Source organism: Malaclemys terrapin, chromosome 4 (genome assembly GCF_027887155.1).
Source record: "Malaclemys terrapin pileata isolate rMalTer1 chromosome 4, rMalTer1.hap1, whole genome shotgun sequence".
NCBI classification, from domain to species: domain Eukaryota; kingdom Metazoa; phylum Chordata; order Testudines; family Emydidae; genus Malaclemys; species Malaclemys terrapin.
In genome coordinates this window covers 130,611,608-130,637,867 of record NC_071508.1, presented here as the reverse complement: position 1 = coordinate 130,637,867, position 26,260 = coordinate 130,611,608, and the positions used below count along the sequence as shown (strand labels likewise).

The window sequence follows — 26,260 nt, the reverse complement described above, 5'->3', positions numbered from 1 at the left end:
TGCAGGGATTGATCATCATGGAAAGCTGCCTCTTGGAGGTCAAAGAGTGAAGGAATAAAGTGAGAACTGCCAAAAGTCAGGCTGAGTTATATCTTGCAAGGGAAATTAAAACAATAGGTAAAGGTTTGTTATCCTTAATCTCTAGCCCATCCTGGCTCCGTAGTGGTCCCACTTCTTCTCTTCTTGTTCTCTTTTTGTTTATATGGCTAATCTAGATATGGTCCCTGAAACTAAATGAATACTTGGCCTGTTTCAATAAGGATGATGATGCAGAACATGGGAGCAAAGGCAGCATGGCTCATGGGAATGAGTGTATAGAAATGGAAATTACCACATCTGAGGGAGAAACAATATTCCGAGAGTGTAATACGCTCCAGTCAGGGGGGCAGGATAATCTCCATCCCAGAAGACTGAAAGAATTGGCATTTGAAAATGCAAGGCAAGTAGCAAGGATTTTAAGTAAACCTATTAAATCAGCAGAGGTGGGCTGAGAGAGTCTGACTGAAGGATAGCTAAGAGCACACCTATATTTAAGGAAGGGAAGGGGGGAAATGAACTGCACAACCACAGCCACGTTAGTGTGGCCTCAAGAGTATGCAAGGCTTTAGAACAAATGTTGAAGTAAAGAATAATATGACATAGAGGTAAATGGAAAATGCAACATGGGTTTACCAAAGGTAGATCATGCCAGACAAACATATCTTTGCCTGATAACTTATTTCTTAGACAAGGAAAATTCAGTAGATCAAATCCATCTGAACATCAGTAAAGTATTTGAATTGGTACCACATGGAAAATTATTAGTTAAGATGGAGCAAATGGGAATTAGTACAAGAACCGTAAGGGGGATAAGGACCTGGCTAAAGTGGAGATGGCCGTGGGTTGTACTGAACAGAGAGCTATCAGTCTGGAGGGAGGTTACTAGTTCCTCAAGGATCTGTCTTGGGATTTATTTAATATTCTCATTAATGACTTTGGCACAAAAAGTGGGAATGTGCTAATGATATTTGCTGATGATACAAAGTTGGAAGGCATTGTCAATACACCGGAGAACTGGAATATTATATAAGAAAAATTGGAGGACTGGAGTAGTAGAAATGGGATGAAATTTAATAGTCATGCACCTACAGATTAATAACAAGAATTTTTGCTATAAACTTGGAGCTCACTAGTTGGAAATAAGAGGAAAAGGAGGAAAAAGATCTGGGTATACTAGTTGATCACAGAATGACTATGAGCCACCAATATGATGTGGCTGTAAAAAAAGCAAATGTGATCCTAGGATGTATCAGGTAAGGTGTTTCCAGTAGAGATAAGGAACTATGAATGCCATTATACAGGGCTCTGGTAAGACCTCATCTAGAATACTGTGTACAATTCTAGTCAGCTATGTTAAAGAAAGATTAATTCAAACTGGAACCGGTGCAGAGAAAAGCTGCTAGAAGGATCAAGGGAATGGAGAGTTTATCTTACAAAAGGAGATTGAAAGAGAGAGCATGGCTTGTAGCCTAACAAATTGAAGGCTGAGAGGGGATCTGCTTGTTCTCTATAAATACATCCAGGGGTTAAACACCAGGGAGAGAGAAGAACTATTTAAGCTAAAGCACAATGTTGATACAAGAACAAGTGGATATGAAGGGGCCATGAATACATTTGGGCTGGAAATTAGAAGAAGATTTCTAACCGCTAGTGGAATGAGGTTGTAGAACAGCCTCCTAATAGGAGTAGTGAAGCCAAACAACCTAACTGGTTTTAAAATGAAGCTTGATAAATTTAAGAACTGGATTATGTGATGGGATTGCATGCAGTATCAGCAGATTGGACTCAATGACCCAGGAGGCCTCTTCCAGTCCTATGCCCCATGATTTCTGTTCCATAACCTTTGAGGTGCCTTTTCAGTGAGGTACCTTATCTACTTCTCAAACCTATGCTCAAAATGTTTCCATATCTCCTGAGCTATATACAACTGTTTTATAACATTCATTGAAATAGGCTCCCTTTTAGCCTGCCCATGGTCATGTGCCAATTAGACTGCAAGCTTTTCTGGGTAATGACTGTCTCTTACTTTGTTGGTGCAGAACCTAACGCAATGAGACCCCAACCCTGTTTGGGGCATCTAGATGCTGCTATAATAATAATAGCTGTAAATCACTGTAGTCATTCCTGAGAGCAGACTTTTTTCCATGGGTATGTTAGTTATTTTCAGCCTGAAACTGCCTAATATTAGAAGAACTTCTTACCACAGAACTCTTTCATCTTAGTGTCATAAATTTAAAGAATTGCCACAAAAATGTCATAATTAAGGCTAAGATTTTGTCATGGATATTTTCAGTAAAAGTAACGGACAGGTCACGGGCAAAAAAGAAAAATTCACAGAAGCCGTGACCCATCTGTGACTTTTACTAAAAATATTTGTGACAAAATGGGGATGTGTGGATCTCTGCACCGCCTGAAGTGGGGCAGCTGTGCAGGTGCTAGGAGCCACCTGCAGCAGCTGGGGGCTGCACGATACCCCTGCTGCCTGCAACTCCCAGGGGGGGTGTCCCCCAGCTGCCCATGGGGGCCAGGAGCTGTGAGGTTCCCTGCTGCTGGCATCTCCAGGGGCCCCCAAGCTCGGGGGTTCCCCCGCCACCCACAGTGGCAGAGAACTCCCGGGGTTCCCCCTGCCGCCTGCATCGGCCGGAAGCTCGGGGGTAGCTCTGGGAGTTGCCAGAAGCGGTGGGGGTACCTCACAGCTCCTTGCCCCTGTGGGCGGCGGGGGACCCTGCAGCTCCCAACCACTGCAGGCTGAAGTCACGGAGGTCACTGGAAGTCACAGAATCCATGACTAAATCGTACCCTTAATTACAACTGAAAAACAAGAAACTGCAAGTGTAGATAAAAATTTTATAGAGATTAGCAAACATTTTCAGGATGTAATTAAGGAAATGGCCTATCCACAGAAGAAATTAATTCTAGAGTTGCACTCTCTTTATAACCCTTTGCATAACTGCAGGCATTTTTTTTCATTCTAGTCTGTCCCTGAGACTCATAAGTGTGGTGGACAGAGCTGGGGAACTCACTCTGAGACAGCATCAGAATGATGCACCACACACCTCATCACCTTTGGGAACAAAGACAAAACTGTATTTGGCTTAGCTTTCCCATAATAACTGCACATTCCAGAGAAGCCAGCCAAAGCATCTGATGCCTTAGCTAAATTGGTATAACCAAAGGCACAGAACAAGGAAGCCAACACCCCATTCCACCTCAAAGCCCTTTCTCTTTCTTTCTCCATTCTTACCCTCCTCAAATGCCTAGGAAAGTAGGTGGGCTTTGCAGCATTCCCTGCATAGTAAACAGATTCAGGGTAAGTTGTACCAAGTGGGAAATAAAACCCAAGGGTCCTCAAGGTGAGGAAGCTTATCCTTATGTTTTGCCTGTGTTTTAACATGTGCCATACCCAGGGATATCAATCAGTCACCAGGGATGTCAATCAGTCACTTTGTATTATTCTGAAACTCTCACAAAACTGCTGTCTGTTGCTATCCTTGAAGTTTGTTTCTGGGAGGGTCTGACTTTTGTGCTATGGAAGATCCTCCAAAAACAGAGCAACATATCCTATGTTGATATAACTTGGTGTTCCTTCACTGACTTCATTGATCTACGCTTGAATTCAGTGGAGCTACATCAGATCTACGGAGCTGAGGATCTAGTCCAGTGTTTTTGGAGCTGTTAACCTCCTTCTATTGGTTTCTGAGGTGCACAGGCTGAATGGGAAGTTTACCGACTCTCCCAAGGAGCATGTGAAGAGTTAAGAACTCTGGCATAGGCTGTGATACAGAGGAAAGGCTGGCCATGGATTCCAGCATTTCTTTTTATTATGTTGCAGCTGTACCACGTTCAATTCATCTTGGACAAGTTCCTGAACAAGAATCTATTTCCCTCACTTCACATTTGGAACATGTGCAGTTCTGTTTTCTGGCTCAGCTTTGAAGCAATGTTCTTTTTCTCAGTATTAAAGGAATGAAGGGTATATATAAAGAATAAGCTGTTGATGTGTGTTTGATGATTATGATTTAGGATGTGGAAATGGGGACCTCAAAGAAAGGAAAAGCTGCATTCTACAAATAACGAACATCTAGGCTGTGATGGAAGCACTGTTACTTACTGAATTGACTCAGAAGGTGTCACAACGATTTATGTCTTTTTGTTTAAGAAAGAGGCATTTCTTAAAACAATATTTATAGCAAGCTATAAGCATTCTCTTCCAGTGGTTATTTAAATAACATTAATAAAATTCAAATACAGTACAATACATTAGCTATTAAGCCTGAAAAACACATTAAAATGATTCATTTAAAATTCTCCCTTAGAAACAAGAGCTGGAGTGCAAGTTAATTTCTTATCACAGCTCCTCACCATCGACTCCAGCTTTTGACCAAATCCTTTGTCCCAGTGCACAGCCTAAATAAATAGAGCTTGTGCAGTGGCGCCAGTGGGGAACTGGCAGATGGGATCCTCCTTGATAGGCTATAGAGCATCAGCAGAACCACATTCAGAGGCTCTACAACGGCCTTTGGGCTCTGTTAAGCTCCTTAGCTAACTGAGCTCCTCACCTTTTTAGAGGAGTGATTATCCTTGTGGTCATGGATCCACTGACCATGCCCCTGCCACAGCCTTTGGCCTGTCCCCAAAAGACTCTTTCTCTCTACCACAGATGGAGCCTCCACGGAGCTATGCTTTGGATGCATAGGAGGTGCAGTTTCTCCAGAGGATTTCCAAAACGTGCCTGTCCCAGTTCTCACCTTTATGCAGTAGAACCTCGCTAGTCTGCAACATTTGGGGACCTACACACTCACAGGAGGGTAAGGAACAGGATTTAAACTTAAATATATCAATATAAAATAGTAATTGGCAGATAAGTCATCAGCTAAACTCATTTACAGGCTAATGATATTATAATCTTGCTCATTCTCTACAGTGTTGTTTTAGCCATGTTGGTCCGAGGGTATGAGAGAGACCAGGTAGGTGAGATATCTTTTATTGGAGCAGCTTCTGTTGATGGAACTCAGAAGCTTTCAAGCTACACAGAGCTCTGCTTTAGGTCTTGTTCTTGCATTTGCTCAGGAAGTAGACGTCACTGTTTAGTCTGGCTTCCTTGTTTTTCATGTTGTGAAGTTTCCATTTGAAACTGCAAAATTTGATATCTTCCGTTGTTGTTTGCAGTGTTGTTGTAGCCACCTGCAATTACCTGTTGGTCCCAGGATATGAGAGAGAGAAGGTAGGTGAGGTAATATCTTTTATTGGACCATTTTATTCTTTTATTCTCTTGGTGGTAGATACAAGCTTTTGAGCTACACAGGGCTCTTCTTCAGGTCTCACTCATTGTCTCTCTCATTGTCTACTGTCATGAGCACAGATTATGAAATTGTTTTTTTCACCCAATATTTAAAGGTGGCAGGTGGCCTTATTTCATAGAGCAGAGCAAAATCCATTAAATCAAACAACTTGGCATGGTTCTAGGCTGTATTTATAGTGCAGATTGCTATTACAAAGTTATAAACAAGGGGCCTGTCTTAAAAAACAAGAAGATGCAGGGCCCATAAAATACCAGTGAGCCTGTGGTGATAGCTGTCATCTGGTGCTAAGGCAATCTCATGTGCGATGACATGTGTCCACCTGACTGTAGTGAAAGATGAAGGTACTCAGTGGTCGCTCAGTAATTATCCTCTTTCAGGAAGCCACCTTGTTAGCTGACACCAGGGCTTGTATTGGTGAATCTCCTTAGCAAAAAAAAAAAACAAAAAAAAACCCCTCTGACTTTCTACAGTTTGCTGACTGAACTAAGCCAAGGCACTGGCAAAATGGAAAAACCCAGCTTGCAAATTTTTAATCACATGCCTTGCTAAGGGCTGCAGATGGATATCAGATGAGGAATGGACTTTGTCAAGGTTTGTGTAACTGACTCTTGTAAACAAAATATTTTGGGAAAACAGGTCTCACTAACAGAATTATTTAATGGGAAGGTACCTTGTTTATTGCTAACTAATAGAAAATAGATGTATTCAACTCACAAGCAAAATGTATTAATCAAATCATGGACTGTTTGTTGCTGTAGCTATATATGTGATTAAACAAGGAGATGTTATGTAACCAAAATAAGAGAGTAGCCAATAGTGAATAAGTATAGTATGTTATATTTAGAATACTGAATTATATAACTCTAAAACTGTATTATAGTTGGGCGCAGTAACCTTTGCACAATCCTTGCAGTACACAGCAAGAGAATATAAGGCTTGAGAAATTCACTCAGCCTGCCAGCCTCTTGATATCCTGCTATGCTTAGCTGTACTGCAGACCCTCTGTCTTACAAAATATGTATGGAGCCAGATAAGAGAAAGTCTGTAAGGCTTATAGTGTTAATCAATATTATTTGACTATTATATATAACATCATGTGTGTTTTTATATAACTATTAATTTTATTTATATTCTGCTTTTCCCAAAATGTGTTTTGCTTATGTTAAGCTGTTTAACGAAGGGATGATGTACATTAGTGTAATTTCAGAGTTAGGTACTGAGGAAAAGACAAGACAAACAATTTTGTTAATGCTTAGCTAACATGCCCTCTGTACCAAGCTATACCTGGTGAAGGATGTTTATAAAGTTTTGCTGAATTTTGGAATGCTATGGTCAAAACAAGGTAATAAACTAGTTACAATCTCTGTCCTGTTTACTGCATAGTCTGTCCAAGCCTAGCAAAAAGTTTCCGAAAACATGTAAAAAGGAGATAAAGAAGAATGATATATTAGGTTTAAAGTAATGGAAAGAAATGCTGAAACCCTCATCTGTTGTAAATAAGCCTAGTATATATAGAACTAAAGTCAAGCTCAAATTTTGAGGCAGTCTGACCACGGCACTGCTGCCTTCCAGATTTATTGGAAACATACCATATTAGGCTCTCTTAATCTTTGACTAAGAATCTTTGATTAATAAAGTTGATTAATCCTAGCTATTTGAGATCTTTTTTATTAAATTGAATCAAACCGTAACAAGCTTGAGCTAAGGAGGCAGGCTTTCTAGCTGTTGGCTTTAACACCCTCCTCTCTTCTGAAGACAGGATGGGCGGAGGACATGAAACAGGCACTGACCAGTGAGTTACCCTAGTTTGTGCCCAAAATTCAAACTTTAGGTAGTCAGAACTATAGTATATCAGCAACCTATCAGCACTGATATCACACTGAAAATACAATGACTGCAACCAATCAGCATTTTGGACACAGCTATGTCTTCTCATAAATATTTAGACTAGAACACCTAGAGAAATTAAAATTTCATTAGTTACATGAACTTTTCATACAATTGTGAGTATATTAGCTAAATATTTAAAAACTGAACTATTTAATTTATAACAACAATTACACAGTTTTGTAAATCCCTTTTCTTCCATTTTTTTCTTAAACAGTTAACTTGTATTCTCTTCACTTAAATTATATTGTTCCTCTTCCAGGAAAACAGAATATTTTCTTTCTTATTAGATCAGGAGATTAAGAGTTCCTTATTGCATATGAAAAAAGTGGTGCTAAATTAGTCAATTTATGTTCAGACTTGCTCTCTTAAGCAGTTTCTCTCCATGAATATTACATTTTATAGCAAAATAAGAACATGCAGTGAATGATCCATTCCACTTTCCTGCATGATAAGATTTTGGTAGGGAGTACATGTTAAATACTCTTTTATTGCCCTATAATAGGTTTTGGACCAATGCATTTATTTTTGTAATGATCAAAGTGATGTGGAAGCTGTTTGTCATCTGTTACAAATCTAGATACAACATAAGGAAATGAAGGTTCCACAACACATTTGGCAAAAGGTTATTTACTCTTAGTTATATATTTTCAGCTAGGTTACAGGAAAAGGCCCTCATCCTGGAAATACGCAGAACATTCATGTGCTTAACGTTATGCGCTGTGAGAAGTCACATTAACTTCACTGGACCTGCTCTCAGCAAACAAAGTTAAGCACATGTGTGTGTTTTTGCAGGATTGGGGACATAGGGCTGATCCTGACCTTAGTGAGAGATTTGACCAAGTAATGGTCACAGGATCAGGCCCAAGGGCAAGACTGTGGCTTGTCCTATGTGACTGTGCAAAGGAGGCATCAGGTACCCATTTATTTTTCCTGTGTGGACTAGTGCATCATGAGTTTCAGCATGAGCAGGAGAGCTGCCTCCGTGGGGCTATTCTTGCTTCTGTGCAGGTGTATGGATACGCAGGGGTGGGTGCAGCTTGACTCTACAGCTCTCAATCAGCTAATATAGTTGAGTCAGTTCAGAGAGGGAAATAATCTACACTGGGCAATGGTATGGTGCAGATTACTTTGCCCTGCAGCAAGGGGAGAGCCAGGGACTGAATGTTCACTGAGTCATGGGTTGGTCTTTGGTCTGCTCCTTGAGAAACCCAACTAGATCCTCCACAGGGGTTGTGGTAACTTCATAATCAAGTCCAAGAAAGGTGGGTGAGAGGTGTATCTTTTTAAAGAATTTAAGCAGTGGCATTGACAAGAAGAACATTGGGAAAAATCACAGCAGACATACTGGAGTCCTGGGGTTTTTACATGTTCTTTGAATATATATTGTGATACCCTGAACCCCATATGACACCCTGTAACCCACATTAACCACTTTTGTATGTTAATTATATATTTTGTACAAAATATGCCTTGTGAGGTATCATTTAAAATGTCATAATCTGCTGAACATCATTGTTCCATTAAAATGTGTGTATCAACATTGTATATGTAGTTATGAGAGTTTGCTTTATGTTTGCTACTGAAACATAGAGCCTCAGTGTCAACAAAGCACTGATCACAGGTGTTCGAAAACTATACTATAAACAAAAGATTTGCATGTCATCCCCAAAGATGCCTCAAACCTCACTTACATAGAAGGTGTGAACAAGAAATTTACAATTCACTTGAAAGATGCTTTGAATCACAGGTATGCCACAGACTGATTGTCTGCACCCCAGTGGGGGGTATTCCTCAAGGAGAAGAGGCGGTTATAAAATAAGAGACAATGGCTTCCCCATTACATCTCCTCCCCATCTCTACTGATGGCTGCAAGATCACTTGGAAGACAAAGAACCATTATTGAACTGTGTGTAGGGGGGGAGGTCTTTCCAGTTAGCATGGACTGCTGAAAATTTTTGGGTGAGAGACACTTCTTTACTTTGTAATCTATTTAGCTTGGTAAAGTTTAGGAATTAGATTGTGGTTTTGTCCTTTATTTCTTTGGTAACCAATTCTGACTTTTATGCCTTGAACATTTATAACCACTTAAAATCTACCTTTTAATCCCATGCACTGCTACAGACTAGGGACCGAATGGCTAGGCAGCAGTTCTGCAGAAAAGGACCTAGGAGTTACAGTGGACGAGAAGCTGGATATTAGTCAACAGTTGCCCTTGTTGCCCTGGCAATGCTCCTACTTATACAGCTTTTGTTGCCAAGAAGCTAACGGCATTTTGGGCTGTATAAGTAGGAGCATTGCCAGCAGATTGAGGGACGTGATCATTCCCCTCTATTCGGCATTGGTGAGGCCTCATCTGGAGTACTATGTCCAGTTTTGGGCCCCACACTACAAGAAGGATGTGAAAAAATTGGAAAGAGTCCAGCGGAGGGCAACAAAAATGACTTATGAGGAGAGGCTGAGGGAACTGGGATTATTTAGTTTGCAGCAGAGAAGAATGAGGGGGGATTTGATAGTTGCTTTCAACTACCTGAAAGGGGGTTCCAAAGAGGATAGATCTAGTGGTAGCAGATGACAGAACAAGGAGTAATGGCCTCAAGTTGCAGTGGAGGAGGTTTAGGTGGGATATTAGGAAAAACCTTTTCACTAGGAGGGTGGTGAAGCACTGGAATGGGTTACCTAGGGAGGTGGTGGAAGCTCCTTCCTTAGAGGTTTTTAAGGTCAGGCTTGACAAAGCCCTGGCTGGGATGATTTAGTTGGGGATTGGTCCTGCTTTGAGCAGGGGGTTGGACTAGATGACTTCCTGAGGTCCCGTCCAACCCTGATATTCTATGATTCTATGATTCTATAGTTAATAAACTTGTTTTCTTCTTTTATCTAAACTAGTGTGTTTTTATTGAAGTGTTTAGGGAATCCCCTTTCAGGATAACAAAGGCTGGGGCATATTCATTTTCTTTGATAAAATGATGAACTATTAATGATGAACTATTGCTCTATGTAGAAGTGTGCTGGACAGTGCAAGATGCACATTTCTGGGGTGCAAGGCTGAGGCCAAGAATATGCAGGTGTCATCCTGTGTATAGTTCATGAGTGGCTGAAAGAGCATTCATGTAACTTTGCTGGGTGTGCCTTTACATGCTAATGGGTGTGTAAGCAGAGCCTGGAGAGGCTGCTTTTCACCAGCAAAGTAGTGTAAAAGGCACCCTGGGCACACAGCGGTTCAACAGTCCAGATTGTACCCTGGGGGTAGGGCATCTATCTGAATGAAGCTGCTGATAGAAATAGAAACAAATACTGCCCCAAGCTGCAAAACCTTGAAACAATTGAATCCTTTGAATTTGGAATGGAAGCCAGGGCCACCTTAGCATTTTAGTTCAGGTACACAGAATTTATGAGAAGGCTTTTAGGGTATGTCTACATGACAGTGTGTATCTGCTAGTTCCACTTTTGGCCAAAGTTTTTATGCAGCAGGATAGACAATTACCATCTAGAGCCTGGATACTCCAGACGGCTACCGCTCCACAGCTAACCAGTGCTGCAGCCGTGGTGGTTTGTGAGGCGATTAATACCATTCCTTACCAATGGGCCTGACATAATAGCTGGCTTTCAGGGAACGAGAGTCCCAAACTGTGCTGGGGTCATCAATGGCACTCTTTGCCCAAAGTGAATGTGTTGTTGTAAAGGGTACTGCTCCAGGCCTTAGGCAGCAGGTTTATGAATGCCAGCATGGGACAGGGCCAGCTTCAGGGAAAATGGCGCCCTAGGTGAACTTGGTTTTTCACATCTGTAACCCCCATGGATGTGGCACCCCCCTCCATTAATCCTGGCCCCTGTGAGTGCCCCTCCATTGCCCCTGGCACCCATGAGCTCCCCAACCCCTCCTGTACCCCTAACCCATGCATTGTGCCTCCAGCACCCCCAACCCCTTCATTGTGCCCCCTTTGCCCCAACCCGACCCCTCCTGTGCCCCTAACCCCTGCACCTCCCTCCAGCACCCCGACCCATGCACTGTGTCCCCTTCACCCAAACCCTGACCCTCCTGCACCTCTAACCACTGCACTGTGCCCCCTTTGCCCCTGCAACCCCCTCCTGCACCCTAATCCTTGCAGCCCCTCCTATGCCCCTAATCCCTGCACTGTACCCCTTTTGTCCTCTTCTGCATCCTAATCCCTGCATTGTGCTCCCTGCTCCACTAACCCCTGCACCTCCCTCCTGCATCCCTAGCGCCTACACTGCAACCCTCCTTCCCCCAGCCCCTGCACCCCCTTCTGTGCCCCTAATCCTTGCACCCCCTCCTGCATCCCTAACCCCATCCTGTGCCCACCTGGGGAACCTGACCTGGATGCATGGAGCAGCTAGCATTGCTGCTCAACTCCCTCTCCCCCCGCCATGCACCCGTAGGGAAGGGGGAGAGAGGAGCAACATCAGGGGAGGGCAGGGGAGCAGCATCCCAGGTGAGGAAAATGACCAGGATGTACAGAGCACTTGGTGTTGCTCCTTGCTCCCTTCCCTCTCCAACCCCTGAGGGGGCACAGAGGACCATGCGGGGGTTGGCGAGCAGTATCTGTGTGTCACCGCTCGCCTTCCCCAGCCATGTTCCTCCGCCGGGAAGAAACAGAGAGAAATCTGGGCATCCCCCAACACACACGCAGCACTCCGCTGGGAGCAGCTTGTGTCTCCAAACTGCTGCACGGCACCTCCCCTTGACAATGGTGCCCCTGCATGGGAGGTACAGGCAAAGTGCATGAGCCCAGGGTGCTGAGAAGATCTAAGGTTTCCCTCTTTGGAGAAGCAGAGACCCTATTCTCTCCAAAAGACATTGTTATTGATGAGATGTCTGTACCCACTGTTATTTTGGGGGACCCTGCTCTCCCTCTCCCTCTATGGCTAATGGAACAGTACACTGACCACAGAGCACCTGATAGAGGAAGGCTCAGTTACACACAGCAGTTGTGGTATGGTGCTGGAGAGTACATTTGTAGGCTGAAGGCAAGATGCCTACAAAACAATCTGGATGCCTGAGTCATAGGCAGCATGTAAAGGAGGCCAGCGGTGGCTAAGCCTCTCCAAACTTCATGCCGCTGCCAGTGGGGTGTGTGTGTGGAGGTGGCAGATTTTGGCCCCGTTGGGGGGGGGGAAGTGATGGGGGGCAGGGCCTCGGGGGGAGGGGAAGAGGTGGAGTGGGGGTGAGGGCAGGGTGGAAAGGGGCCAGGGCCATGGGCAGAATGGGTGTGCGGTTGCAGGCAGAAGAGGTTCCAGGCTCCAGCCAGGGCCAAGAGAGCACTGCCATGCTCCCAGCAGGGAGCTGAACTCTCAGCCCCTCCTCCCGTGGCGCTAACCGAGCTCTCAGTCCCTCGCCCCTGCCAGGGCCATGGTGGGGGAGGGGCCAAGAGCAGAGAGCAGAGAGCAGAGGCGGGGCCTTGGCCACAAGAGGTGGGGCAGAGGGGTTGCTCCCCCAGGGGAAGCTTCATCTGCCACCCTTGGCCAGAGCGGCTAATGCCATCCATATGCTCGTGGCATGCATTGTTCTGCGCAACACCTGTGGGCTGTAGGCAAAATTTTTCACATGAAGTGGTCTCCGGATACTGCTGGTTTACAGGTCCAGTGCAGACAACCAGACAGTGAGCCTCCTATCACTGAGGCTGTGTCCAGGCAGGCACAAGAAATAAGAGATGGCTTGTGAACCTCCGTCCTAGCATCGCAGGCTGATATAAATAAGGAGATGTGGTGCTACAATAGGGGGCTATAAGAGTGTTTACTGTTGTATACATATTACCCGATTCATTAGTGTTTGTTATTGGCATTACATGATAAGATACTTTTTCCATATCCATGGACACAACTTCCTGACTCTTCCTTCTTTTCCAGGTGCTCACACACCAACGTACCATGCAACAAAACCAATTTATTAACAAAACTGAAAGTATGAACAGAAAAATAAGTATTAATAAACCCATTGCAGGCATGGCCACATATCATTATTTACAAAAGTACAAAGTGAAGTAAACTGGAAGTGTGCACAAAAGAGTGAAAAGACAGTGAACAACAGTGCAATTAACTTAAGTCCAAGCTCAACAGTCAGTCTGACTGGTGGTGGAACAGGATGTCAGCAGCATGCCTCCTGTTCTCCTTTCCCCTGACCAAAAGTGGCTACAGGATGTGGTACCAAGAAGGAGAGTCTTCAGGCACTGGTGGTGGCATATTAGATGCTAGTGGAGCTGGCGCTGGCCCCCGGGTGGCAATCAAGGTGAACAGCTGCTCCAACAGCGACCTGTCCTACTTCCTATTTCTCTGGTCATGTTTGAGGAAATCTGAGACCATAAACACCTCCCACTCCTTGTCTCACTCCTCCTTCATTTTTGGGTACTGTAGGTGGTTGTCCATTTGCATCCTATGTCCCTGAACATCTAATCTCTGACCCATCTCCTTTCCCCATGCTGATTGGGGATCCTAGCCCCAAGAGGACATGGAGGGGGAGAAAGGAGTGTTGGTGCAGCTGAGGTGGAAGTGCTTGCCAAGAGAATGAAGGAGCCTATTCCATGCCTCCCAGGGGAAAAGGTGGGAGGATTCTTCCCCCTCCCTTTTAAAAATATACTTTTCTTCATTGATATAAGGCTACAGTTTGAAACTTTCATTATATTCAAGCACTGGGGTATGCAGAAGTTCCTTCTAGCGACAGGCCCAGATCAAAGACAAACCTTGGTAATAATTTCAGATTAAAAAGGCGAGGGATCTGTTTTTTTTGGTGTGGCAGTTAGGATAGTCAGACCAGGGCCCAATATTGTGCAGCAAGAATAGCAAATATGGCAGGCGACCAGCTTGGCTTAACAGTGAAATCTTTGGTGAGCTTAAACACAAAAAGGAAGCTTACAAGAAGTGGAAACTTTGACAGATTACTAGGGAGAAGTATAAAAATATTGCTCAAGCATGCAGGGATGTAATCAGGAAGGCCAAAACACAACTTTAGTTGCAGCTAGCAAGGGATGTGAAGGGTAACAAGAAAGGTTTCTACAGGTATGTTAGCAACAAGAAAAAGGTCAGGGAAAGTGTGAGACCCTTAATGAATGGGGGAGGCAACCTAGTGACAGATGATGTGGAAAAAGCTGAAGTACTCAATGCTTTTTTTGCCTTGGTCTTGACAAGGTTAGCTCCCACACTATTCTCCTGGGCCACATAGTTATGGGGAGGAGGTGAGCAGCCCTCAGTGGTGAAAGAACAGGTTAAGGACTATTTAGAAAAGCTGGACATGCACAAGTCCATGGATCCAGATGTAGTTCAGCTGAGGGTATTGAGGGAATTGGCTGATGTGATTGCAGAGCCATTGACCATTAGCTTTGAAAACTTGTGGCAATCAGTGGAGGTCCAGGACGATTGGAAAAAGGCAAATATAGTGCTCATCTTTAAAAAAGGGAAGAATACAATACAAATAGGGCATGTGGGAAATCATGAAAATCCAACTCCTGGTTGGATTGAAAGTCAGCAAGCTGTACAGAAAATCTTTGAAAGTGAGAAAACTATGTTAGCCAAAGGATTGTCGCTTGCTAAAGTTATAGTCTCTTGGATATGGTTACAAATAAACAAAAGTATAACATATACCGTTTCCACTATCTTTACACAGTATCACTTAACTCTCTATCTAGCTTTGTTTTATCATAAGTTGATCTCAGTGCTGTAATATTAAGCAACGTGGGTACTCTAGTTGAACCAGACAAACTGGTGTGTGTACACGGTCGCTTTGGATATAGCAAACTTGGTAATTTCTGTGACTGTCCAGTGACAAGGTCTTGATACACCAAGGGAACTCTTCCAGAGAGCTTGGGAACTTGGTTGCACCAAGTGTTACCTGCAAGGCAAAGTAAAAGGCTGGCAGAGTCATGAGAAGTTTGTCTGGGGTAGCTAAGAGATTGGCGTGACAGGGAGCTGCAACCCAGTTTAGCTCCAGTAAATCTTTCTTGCACTGAGCCGGGGGAGGGGGGATTTACACAGTGACCTACACTTTTGAGATTCCCCAAGAAAATGTCTCAGTAATATCCCCCCTAGCTCCAAAAAAACCCTGCTTCTCATGTTACTGTTTCCCCACATGGTAATAATAAAGATGGCAGGTGGCACTTAGCAGGCTGTGGATCCAGTTTGTGTGCCCTTGGATGCCCTCTCTGGGCTGCTCCATGGGCCCTTCCCCAGACAGATTCTTGGAAACCTCAATCTACAATGCTCACTAACTCATCAGGCTGCCTTGGCTGATCCTCATCTTCCAGCTCCATTCTCTGTTCCTGGAACTCCTTTGGTGGCCTTCCCCAAGCGCTTTCACCCCCTTCCTCCAGTCTAGATATCAGATCATCTGTACTGCCTGCAGAGGAATGTTTTGGGTGCTTCTCCCAAAATTCTTGTTCCATGGTGTGCTCACACTAGAAGTTAACCAGCACCCCGGAGTGCTCCTCCAGTCAGCTGCAGGATGCTGGCTGGAGGGCACTTTGCGGTTTGGCAGAGCTTAGCTAAGCTATACAGAAATGAGAAAAGGCCACTAGAAAATAAAGGGTTAAATGCCGAGCGTGTGTATATAAACCATCAGGTAAAACTGAGTCCATGGTGGGAGGGAGAGCTGTGAGTAGATGGAACAGCTGTAGCTTTCAGGCACAGGGAATTATGAGAATGGCATCGGAGGACTATCTAAACATAAACCCAGATACACGTGCTTTTGCTGTCTTCACACTGCAAAGTGTGTTGGAGGGGCAGCCCAAGGGAGTCTCAACACATGCTTTGCCCCATACCCCTAGCCAAGCATGCCAGCATGGGTTCAACCCATAGCTATACGTGTATAAGGTTTTTGAGTGTTGATAGTAGGGGGATTGGGCAACAATAATGGCACAACATGTGGCTAGCCTGCAGCATAGGCATACCCTCAAGAGCATATTTATAAATGGCAAGATCATACTATTTCAACTTATTTTCCAGTTGCAGAATCCACCTACATTTTATGAACAGTTACTGATCTATTTTGTCACACAGCAAAGAGGGAATTTTAAAACTCTTCCTTGGGGACAGAAATTGCCCTCTTTGTTTATGACAGAAAACACATGCCTTTTTAATGTAAAGTTTATGGGCTCCGTTATTCAAATCTGCTAAAAAAATTCTGGAAGGCCCTCAGAAAATCTGTCAAGGAGGTGCCAGCTTGTTTTATAACTAATAACTAAGGATCAAATTATGTCACTCAGGTCATGAAAGTCACGGATTCCATGACTTTCACTCAGGAGCCATCAACCACTGCAGGTGGCAGGGGACCCAGAGCTCTGAGCTGCCGACCCCAGACATCTGAGCCACCACGGGCACCCCGGAGCCATCAGCCGCCATGGGCAGAGGAGGCACCCTGGATATGTCACCTGCCACAAGTGGTGGAGGCCCCAGAGCTCCTAGCTACCATGGGGACCTGGAGCTCTGTAGGCTCAGGCTCTCTTTTCCCCCACTTGGACTTTAGTCATTCCCCCCGTCAACCCTGCCCATTATTTTTAGTAGAAGTCACACATAGGTCGCAGGCTTCCATGCATTTTTGTTTATTGCCTGTGACCTGTCTGTGACTTTTACTAAAAATAACTGTGACAAAAAATTTAACCTTATTATTTAACTAATAACTTGTCAAAGTTTTGATATTAATAAGATATTAGCAGAGAGACAAAGTGGGTGAGAAGACTTCTGTGTAAATTTGAAAGCTTGTCTCTCTCACCAACAGAAGTTAGTCTAATAAAAGATATTACCTCGCCCTCCTTGTTGCTCTAATACCCTAGGACTGACATGGCTACAACAACACTGCATAAGATATTACCAATCATTTGGTCTCTTCTAGTTCAAATGCACATCCTTACAGGATGACATCCATCTACATTGACATCTGGAATGTAGCAAACAAAATGTCGCCAGCTCAGAGAAGGAGCAGCAACATGTAATATGCATTGTCAAGTGTCACTTAGAAACATAACATGTACAATGTGGGAAAATTTGCCTCAGCCATTTAAAAAAAACCCCTATCAACTTGGTACGCTGGTAAATGTTGGAATGATGGTAAATGTTACAGTAGGAGGATTTTAGACAATGTCTGTGAAGAGACAACATTTTCTGTCAATAATATGGGGAAGGGAAAGATGGAAGAAGAGTCACCTAAGTTTCCTCTTGTGGGTTATACAGTGCACAATTTATATGAAATTAGTATGCTGGAATTATATTTGATGCTTTATCCTTGATGACCAGAGGTACAGTGAGTCCTAAGCTGATCATCTTGCTTAAAATACCTTGGTGATGGGTGCACTGGAAACAAATGGATGGAGAGAGAGACAGATGGGTGGGTAGATGGGAGATTAAAAAAACAAGGCTATATGTGTGGGAGACACCATTTCTCCATGTTAGTCACTAAGGTCCTGATTCAAGAAAGCAAATATTTCTGGTGCAAGGTGTTAGTTAAGATAAATAAATAAGAAGTAAAAATTTGATTTGTAGTTAATTTCAGGAATGCCAGCTATATGGATGAGTTTGAGACTTTGCATATATTCTTTGCTATGCTGCACAGAGATGCATCCCCATCATAAATGCAGGTGACTTTAATGAGGTTCTAGAGCCAATAGGTCGATCGTCCCATAGTAATTGTAAGCAAACCAGGTCCAGAAGAGCACTGGAATCCAGGAGAATGGATATAGAAGTGTGTGATGTGTGGTGGCTCGTGAACCCAATAGAAAGACATTACATATTTTTCTCCCCTGCCCTTAATACATATTCATGGATTAACTTTTTTCTAATCTCAGGGGAGCTAGTCCAATCAGTATGCAACTCTTCAACTGGTGCATGGTGATCTTTGACCATGCTCCCATTGCCCTACAATTTACTTCTAATACCTCACTGCTTTTAGACCTCCATTTCAAGATGTGTATGAAGAAGCAAATGAGCATCTTCCTGGATATCAATGAGCCCTCAAATCCCTCAAGCAAGCTTTTTTTGGGGAAACTTTAAGGGCCTGTCTTAGAAGCAGAATTATTAGCTTTACTGAATCTAAAGAAAAGGGAACAGAAGGAAAACATGGTGTTCCTTGAAAGAAAAGTCAAGGAACTGGACCAGGAATCCTTCCTCATAATTCCTACACACTCTGACTAGAAACAGGTATGAGCTCAATAAGTTTTTGTCTTAACCTTTTTGGTTAAGACAAGACTTCTGGCAATTGGAGAAGAAGGCAGGTAGACTGCTAGCATATTGTCTACAGCAAAGAACAGCCGTGGTAATCAATGGAACCTGAGGTAAACATAATTTAATATGTTCTGCACCCGATGATATAAATAAACACATCTTTAATATTTTTACAACAATCTATGCAATTCTGATTCTGTCCCTTCACACGAGGCCCTGGAAACTTTCTTTGCTAAAATACAAATGCCCCAACTCTGTGGCCCAGCAGGGGAACTTGGATACCCACATCATCAGTTGAGACTGTTGAAGCCCTGAAATTCATGAAAGTGGGTAAGGCTCCCAACCCAGATGGCTTCCCTGTTAATTTTTATAAATATTTTCTGAACCCCTTGCAGGCAATCTGCTTACTCTATTCCACAAATCCCTGCAGGAGGGTACTTTTTCCCTGTACCGTGAGGGAGGCCTTAATTTCAAGTTATTTCCACTCTGGATAGAGCATGACATGAGATCCCTAATTAATAGTGATGTGAAAATATTGGCACAAAGTTTTGGAGGTAGATTGGAAGAAGCTGTGCCCAATATCATACATCCAACCCAGATGGGATTTATTAAAGCCTAGCATGGTTTGGATTGTTTAAGACAGTTAGCAGATATAATAGCAGTGTGGTTTGATGTCCCTGATCCCCGAACACGTCTCGCCTTGGATGCAACAAAGGCCTTTGATTAAGTGAACTGGGAATACATACTATATCCCCTATGGAGATTTATGGCCTAATTTCAGATTAATTGAGCCTCCTCAAAGGCAGCAGACAGGGTTTGTCCATTGGCCCCTCTCTTGTTGAATCTACTCCTATAGCCCATGATGAGTACCATACATTCTGACCCAAATATTCACGCTGTCCACATTGGCCCACTGGAGGACTGTTTTATATTAAATGCAAATGATGCTCTTTTGTTTATAAGGAAACCCAAACCCACAATTCCAGCCCTTCTAGCATTAATCCACGATTGAGGTTCAATTTCAGGCTATAGCATTGGGCAAAGCTGGAACTACTTTAAATCACTTAGCGACCTTGTAGTGGGGCTTTCTCCCAGGCAAACTTTGATAGCTAGTCAGAGGCAATTAAATACTTGGGGATAGTACCAAGCAATCTTGTAAAAAATTGTAAAAATGACTTTAGAACCCACCTTTCTACAGTTTACAGAAGACAATCTGTGGCGAGCACTTTCTTAGAGCCCCTGGAGAAAAATTAACATAGTTAAGACAAATGCCTTACATACATGTTTGTACATTTTGAGTGGGCTACCTGTCATCATCTCACCATTTTATTTTAAGAGATTAAATAAAATTATCGAGACATTTATATGGGGCTTGGGGCAAAGCACTTGGCTATTTTGGTGGAAACTTCAGTTCCCCATTCCTAGACCTTCAGAATTATTATATTGTCTCTGCCTATGTCTCAGGCCTCTCACTGGTTCCAGTGCAAATAACAACACTTCTTTATGGATGTGGATTGGAAGGGAATTAATTGGCCCCTTAATGGGGCTCTTGGGCTCATCATCCTACCCTACAGAGAAAAAACAGTGCTGTCTGCATTGGGCACCAGGAAAGCATGAATCATTTTGGCCAACAGATTCCATTTTCATCTCCAATGCCATAAAAAAATCACTATCTGGAATAATTCTGATCTACAGATTAGCAGACACTAAATCATATTGAGAGAATGGATAGAGAGGAGAAGCATTATATACACCTCTTTCAATTGATGATGCACGGATAGTTCCATTCCAGGTCTTACAAGATCAGGATAACTTCCTGGCCACATATGTTTATACAGCTGAAGCATTTATTGACATCACCTTAACCTGGATGCCCTGGACTGACACCCCTGGAGTACAGGGCATGACTGGAAAAAGGCTAATGTAGTGCCCATCTTTAAAAAAGGGAAGAAGGAGGATCCGGGGAACTACAGGCCAGTCAGCCTCACCTCAGTCCCTGGAAAAATCATGGAGCAGGTCCTCAAGGAATCAATTATGAAACATTTAGAGGAGAGGAAAGTGATCAGGAACAGTCAGCATGGATTCACGAAGGGGAAGTCGTGCCTGACTAACCTAATTGCCTTCTATGATGAGATAACTGGCTCTGTGGATGAGGGGAAAGCAGTGGATGTGTTATTTCTTGACTTTAGCAAAGCTTTTGATACTGTCTCCCATAGTATTCTTGCCACCAAGTTAAAGAAGTATGGGCTGGATGAATGGACTGTAAGGTGGATAGAAAGCTGGCTAGATCGTCGGGCTCAACGGGTAGTGATCAATGGCTCCATGTCTAGTTGGCAGCCGGTTTCAAGTGGAGTGCCCCAAGGGTCGGTCCTGGGGCCGGTTTTGTTTAATATCTTTATTAATGATCTGGAGGATGGTGTGGACTGCACTCTCAGCAAGTTTGCAGATGACACTAAACTAGGAGGCGTGGTAGATACACTAGAGGGTAGGGATCGGATACAGAGGGACCTAGACAAATTAGAGGATTGGGCAGAAAAAAACCTGATGAGGTTCAACAAGGACAAGTGCAGAGTCCTGCACTTAGGACGGAAGAATCCCATGCACTGCTACAGACTAGGGACCGAATGGCTAGGTAGCAGTTCTGCTGAAAAGGACCTAGGGGTCACAGTGGATATGAAGCTGGATATGAGTCAACAGTGTGCTCTTGTTGCCAAGAAGGCTAACGGCATTTTGGGCTGTATAAGTAGGGGCATTGCCAGCAGATCGAGGAACGTGATCGTTCCCCTTTATTCGACATTGGTGAGGCCTCATCTGGAATACTGTGTCCAGTTTTGGTCCCCACACTACAAGAAGGATGTGGAAAAATTGGAAAGAGTCCAGCGGAGGGCAACAAAAATGATTAGGGGTCTGGAGCACATGACTTATGAGGAGAGGCTGAGAGAACTGGGATTGTTTAGTCTCCAGAAGAGAAGAATGAGGGGGGATTTGATAGCAGCCTTCAACTACCTGAAGGGGGGTTCCAAAGAGGATGGAGCTCGGCTGTTCTCAGTGGTGGCAGATGACAGAACAAGGAGCAATGGTCTCAAGTTGCAGTGGGGGAGGTCCAGGTTGGATATCAGGAAAAACTATTTCACTAGGAGAGTGGTGAAACACTGGAATGCGTTACCTAGGGAGGTGGTGGAGTCTCCTTCCTTGGAGGTTTTTAAGGCCCGGCTTGACAAAGCCCTGGCTGGGATGATTTAGCTGGGAATTGGTCCTGCTTTGAGCAGGGGGTTGGACTAGATGACCTCTTGAGGTCCCTTCCAACTCTGATATTCTATGATTCTATGATTCTACAGTGTGTAGTAGAGATACTCCACAAACTCTCTCAACCCATGTGATCCATATATGGCTTTTTGGTTAAAAAGGACTCTGAGTCTTGAAGATATTGCTGGAACCTGGGATAAAGAGCTGGAGTGTTCTTCACGGGCTCTTGAATGGCAATTGTATTACACAAGTTTATGTTTTCAACAACCAAAATTTAGTATGTAGTGAATCCTGCAAACACTACATAAGAACATAAAAGTGACCATACTTGTTCAAACCAGTCCATCTAGCCCAGTATCCTGTCATCCAACAGTGGCCAGTGCCAGATGCTTCAGAGGGAATGTACAGAACTGGGCACTTTATCAAATGATCCATCCCCTGTCATCCAGTACCAGCTTCTGGCAGTCAGAGGTTTAGGGCCATCCAAAGCATGGGATGTGTCCCTGACCATCTTGACTAATGCACAGAGATGGACCTATCATCCATGAACGTATCCAATTCTTTTTTGAGTCCAGTTATACTTTTGGCCTTCACAACATCCCCTGGCAATGGGTTACACAGGTTGACAGTATATTGTGTGAAGAAGTACATCCTTATGTTGGTTTTAAACCTATTGCTTATTAATTTCATTGGGTGACTCCCCCTAACAAGGAGCGGGCCTGACAGAGGGCTGAATCTACAACCCTTTGCCCAGCACCCTGTCACACACCTCCCCCCGTCTCAAACTGCCAGGTTCACCCCTCCACGCCCTCTCCTTCCTCTACCTGGAGGGCTCTATGGGGTAGTCTTTTCCCCTCATTTGGGTCAATCCCAGGGGTTTCCATGTGGGTTTCCTTCATCCCCCATCCACAGAAACTACATTGTGTGGGGGGTGGATGGCCCCACAGCTCCACCACGACCCACAGGTCCTCGCACCATTCACAGCCCCTTGGGTGTTCCCATTTTCCTACCTCCCTTCCCTTCCATCAGGAGTTCGAGGTTTGTCCTGGCCCCGTCTTGGACACTCAGGGCTTCCTGTTCCCCACACTCATCCAATGGGGCCTGAGTCTCTTCCTTTGGGGATCCGCTAATAAGAGCCTCCACCGGGTCTTGCTCTCCAGTCAAGGACCCTGGGATGAACATCTTGCCCATAGCTTCCCGCTCCCTAAAAGTTTTACACTGTTTTGTTTTTGAGTAAAAAAAATATTTCTACATTTGTAAGTTGAACTTTCACAATAAAGAGATTGCACTACAGTACTTCTGTGAGATGAATTGCTTACAAGATGAAAACTCTTCTTTTGAGTACCTGCTGGCACAGTGGAATAAGGACACTTCTGCACATGGTGTGGGAAGAATTTGATACTAGAATTTAAATGATTCTTAGCTTTAGCAAACATTGGTCAAGAGCTGCGTATCCTGATTTAGGCCTCACATCAGCACAGCACTCATGATTTCCAAGAGTAGCCATGATCACGAAACGAATATTTTTACAGAGATGGAAAAATAAATCAGTGTACAGAGTAAAGCAATGATATTCTGACCTCACTGTTCGAGGGCCAAAGAAAAGGCCACCTTTTGCCTCAGGGCTCAACTACATGAGTTTGAAGATATCTGGGCTTCATTTTTAGAGACATTTAACTAAGGAACACCTGAAGGCCCAGTGGTCGGCCCAGACCTTCTTCCCCTTCGGCCTCTACCTCTCTATTTCCTGCCTTTCTTTCATACATCCCTTCCCTGCCTTGTCTGCATAAGTGCTGGAAATAGGGGTGCTGCAGCACCCCCTGGCTTGAAGTGGTTTCCATCATATAGGGGGTTTACAGTTTGGTTCAATGGCTCTCAGCACCCCCACTATACAAATTGTTCCAGCCCCCCTGCTTGTCTGTGTTGTTCCCCTGTTAGCTGCAAAGTATTGATTTCTTCAATTTTATAGTTTATTATTAAGGTTGTTAAAAATAGGTTTTGCTTATGTATTTTGCCGCTCTGCTGAGTGTTAGAGATGATAATTTTAAGTTTATAATTCTGCATTTTCTGGTTGTATTGAAAAGTAAAAATAAATACAAGCCTTAATAAAGAGAGCGTGAGAGAGAGATGCCTGTTCTAAGCTCTATGAGGCAGGGACCATGACTGCCTCTGTGTTTATACACTGCATAACACTCTGGGTGCTGGTGCAATAAAAACAATAATAATAGCACACCAAAGAGTTATAGTATTGGGATTAAGAAAAAGCTACTGTGGAAAGATAGAGGGTGAAATCCTGGGCCCCCTGAAGTCAGTGGTGAAACTCCCATTGATTTAATGGGTCCAGGATTTTAAGCAAAATGTGTTAGTAAGAGTAAACTATTCTGTTTCAAATGTTTCTGGCATGATAAATCCAGATATTGCATCACTCTGTTTTCACTGATCTCGTGGTGGGCCATTGACAGAGCAGTGATGCAAATCACTTCATGACACAACTTATTATCCAATGCACTTTCAACTAATGATGGGTTAACCACAAGAAGCTCAGATGTTCCCTGAAGATAAGCAGCCAAATGATCAGAGGAAAGGGATGGGATATGACAAATGGATAAAAGCTAACTGTAAATATTTTGATCTCTGACTTCCTTTTATTTTTCCCAGCCTTCCGCCAAATCCAGAAACCATGTTAGTTCATTTCTATTTTAAGCAGGCAAGAAAAACAAAACAAGTACCCAGTTACTTAGATAAATAAAATCAAATAATTACGGCCTTCATTAGTCTTACTGTTTGAGCAATTGGTTTTAGACTGTTTGCCATGTTTAGAATGTTTCCGGTGGTGTCTGGTCTGGTTAACTCCAGCTTTACTTTCAATCAGCACATCAATATGTTCCTTTTTTTCCTATTTGGATTTGTCCTTTTTGATTTCTTAACCAGTGCGACCTTCTCCCCCCAGCATTTTTGGTATATGCTTATTATTTAAATGTTTTCTGTCTTCACCAGTAAAGCCTGGCGTTTTAAGTATGTTGGTATGTAGGATTTAATTTATTACAGGAGGTTTCAACACATTCAAAGACTCCATACATCTTTATGAATAACTGTTAAATGTAGAGAAAATGCCATCAAAGAACCATCATTACCTGTCAAAATATTGGGGCATAAAATTCATCATGAGCATATTATATTACATGTCTTTTATGTTGTTTATGTAAATTCACTTGATCACACATCGTTACAAGTAAAGTACATCTGTACTCTGCACGATTCATAAAACTCTTTCCTCTGTGAATTATGTAGCCAGCAGCCAAAAGAGAGGTGGAAAATGGGCGTGTCCTGGTCTTTACAAGGCTTGTTTGTTTTCTTGCTCACTGGCACTTCAATGTCCTGTGTTTCTCACAGAGCCGCTGACACACCCTCTTCTGATTCTAACAGTGCCTCTCAGACAGCATCATTGAAAGTAAACATACATTCATTTACAAGTGAAATTAAATGCTTTAAAAAATAAGGTCATTTAAAAATTGCTTAAAATCCAAATCATCCAAATCCAATCTATTCTCATTTACACTAGTCCAAATCCAGAGGATTTCCATTGACTTCACGGGGAAGCAGTGTAGTTTTACGGAAAGACCACTGGGAGTCAGGAGGCCTAGATTCTATTCTTGATTCTGCCACCGATCTGTTGTGTGACCTTGGCAATTCACTTCTGAGTCCCGTCCTACCCTTTGTCAATGCGGACTGTAAGCTCTTCAGGTCACATTCTATGTCATTCTAGGTGTACGTACAGTGCCCACCTCACTGGACCCCCCAAGTCTTAGTTGTGCTGTCATACAAATAATAAATAAAAAAGTGTATTTTATAATGATAAAATTGAGAGTAGAATTTGTCTCTACTAGAACACATATATGATTAGGGTTGCCAACTTTCTAATTGCACAAAACCAAACACCCCTAACCCACCCCCTGACTTGGCCGTCCCCCCCCCTTTCTCCAAAACCCCACCCCCGCTCACTCCATGCCCCCTCCCTATGTTGCTAGCTTTCCCCCACCCTCACTCTCTTTCACTGGGCTGGGGCAAGGGGTTTGGGGAGGGGGGTGAGGGCTCCATCTGGGGGAGCGGGTTCTGGGGTGGGGCTGGGGATGAAGGCTTTGGGCTTGGGCAAGGGGTATGGGCTCTGGGCTGGGAGTGCAGATTCTGGATGGGGCCAGAAATGAGGGGTTTAGGGTGCAGGAGGTGGCTCCAGGCTGGGGCATGGGGTTGGGGTGTGGAGGGGGTTAAGGATTCTGGCTGGCAGTGTGGCTCTGGGGTGGGGCCATGGATGAGGAGTTTGGGGTGTAAGAGGGGGCTCTGGGCTGGGGCAGGATGTTGGGGTTCAGGGGGAGTGAGGGGGAGTGAGGGCTCCGACCGGGGGTGTGAGCTCTGGGATGGGGCTGGGACCACAGGGGAAGGGAGCAGGGTGTTGGGGGGGTGTGGGCTTTGGGGCAGATTTTGGGTGTGGGAAGGGACTCAAGGCTGGGCCAAGGGTTTGGGCAGGAGGGGTGCGGGGTACCAGTAGTGCTTACCACAGCTCCTGGGAAGCAGCCGCTAGATCCCTGCAGCCCCTAGATGCATGGGCAGCCAGGGAGGCTCCG

At 43.9% G+C, this 26,260-nt stretch overlaps 1 long non-coding RNA gene across 1 annotated transcript in view; it reads left to right on the top strand.

Annotated features, from left to right (window-relative positions):
* LOC128836703 (uncharacterized) overlaps nt 1-6,706 on the top strand; it is a 28,905-nt gene extending 22,199 nt beyond the window's left edge. Inside the window, exons 2-4 of the long non-coding RNA XR_008444828.1 lie at nt 4,700-4,847; nt 5,209-5,263; nt 5,813-6,706. This is a non-coding gene — a long non-coding RNA (uncharacterized LOC128836703). The remainder of the gene's footprint in view (nt 1-4,699; nt 4,848-5,208; nt 5,264-5,812) is intronic.
* Nucleotides 6,707-26,260: the final 19,554 nt, after the last annotated feature.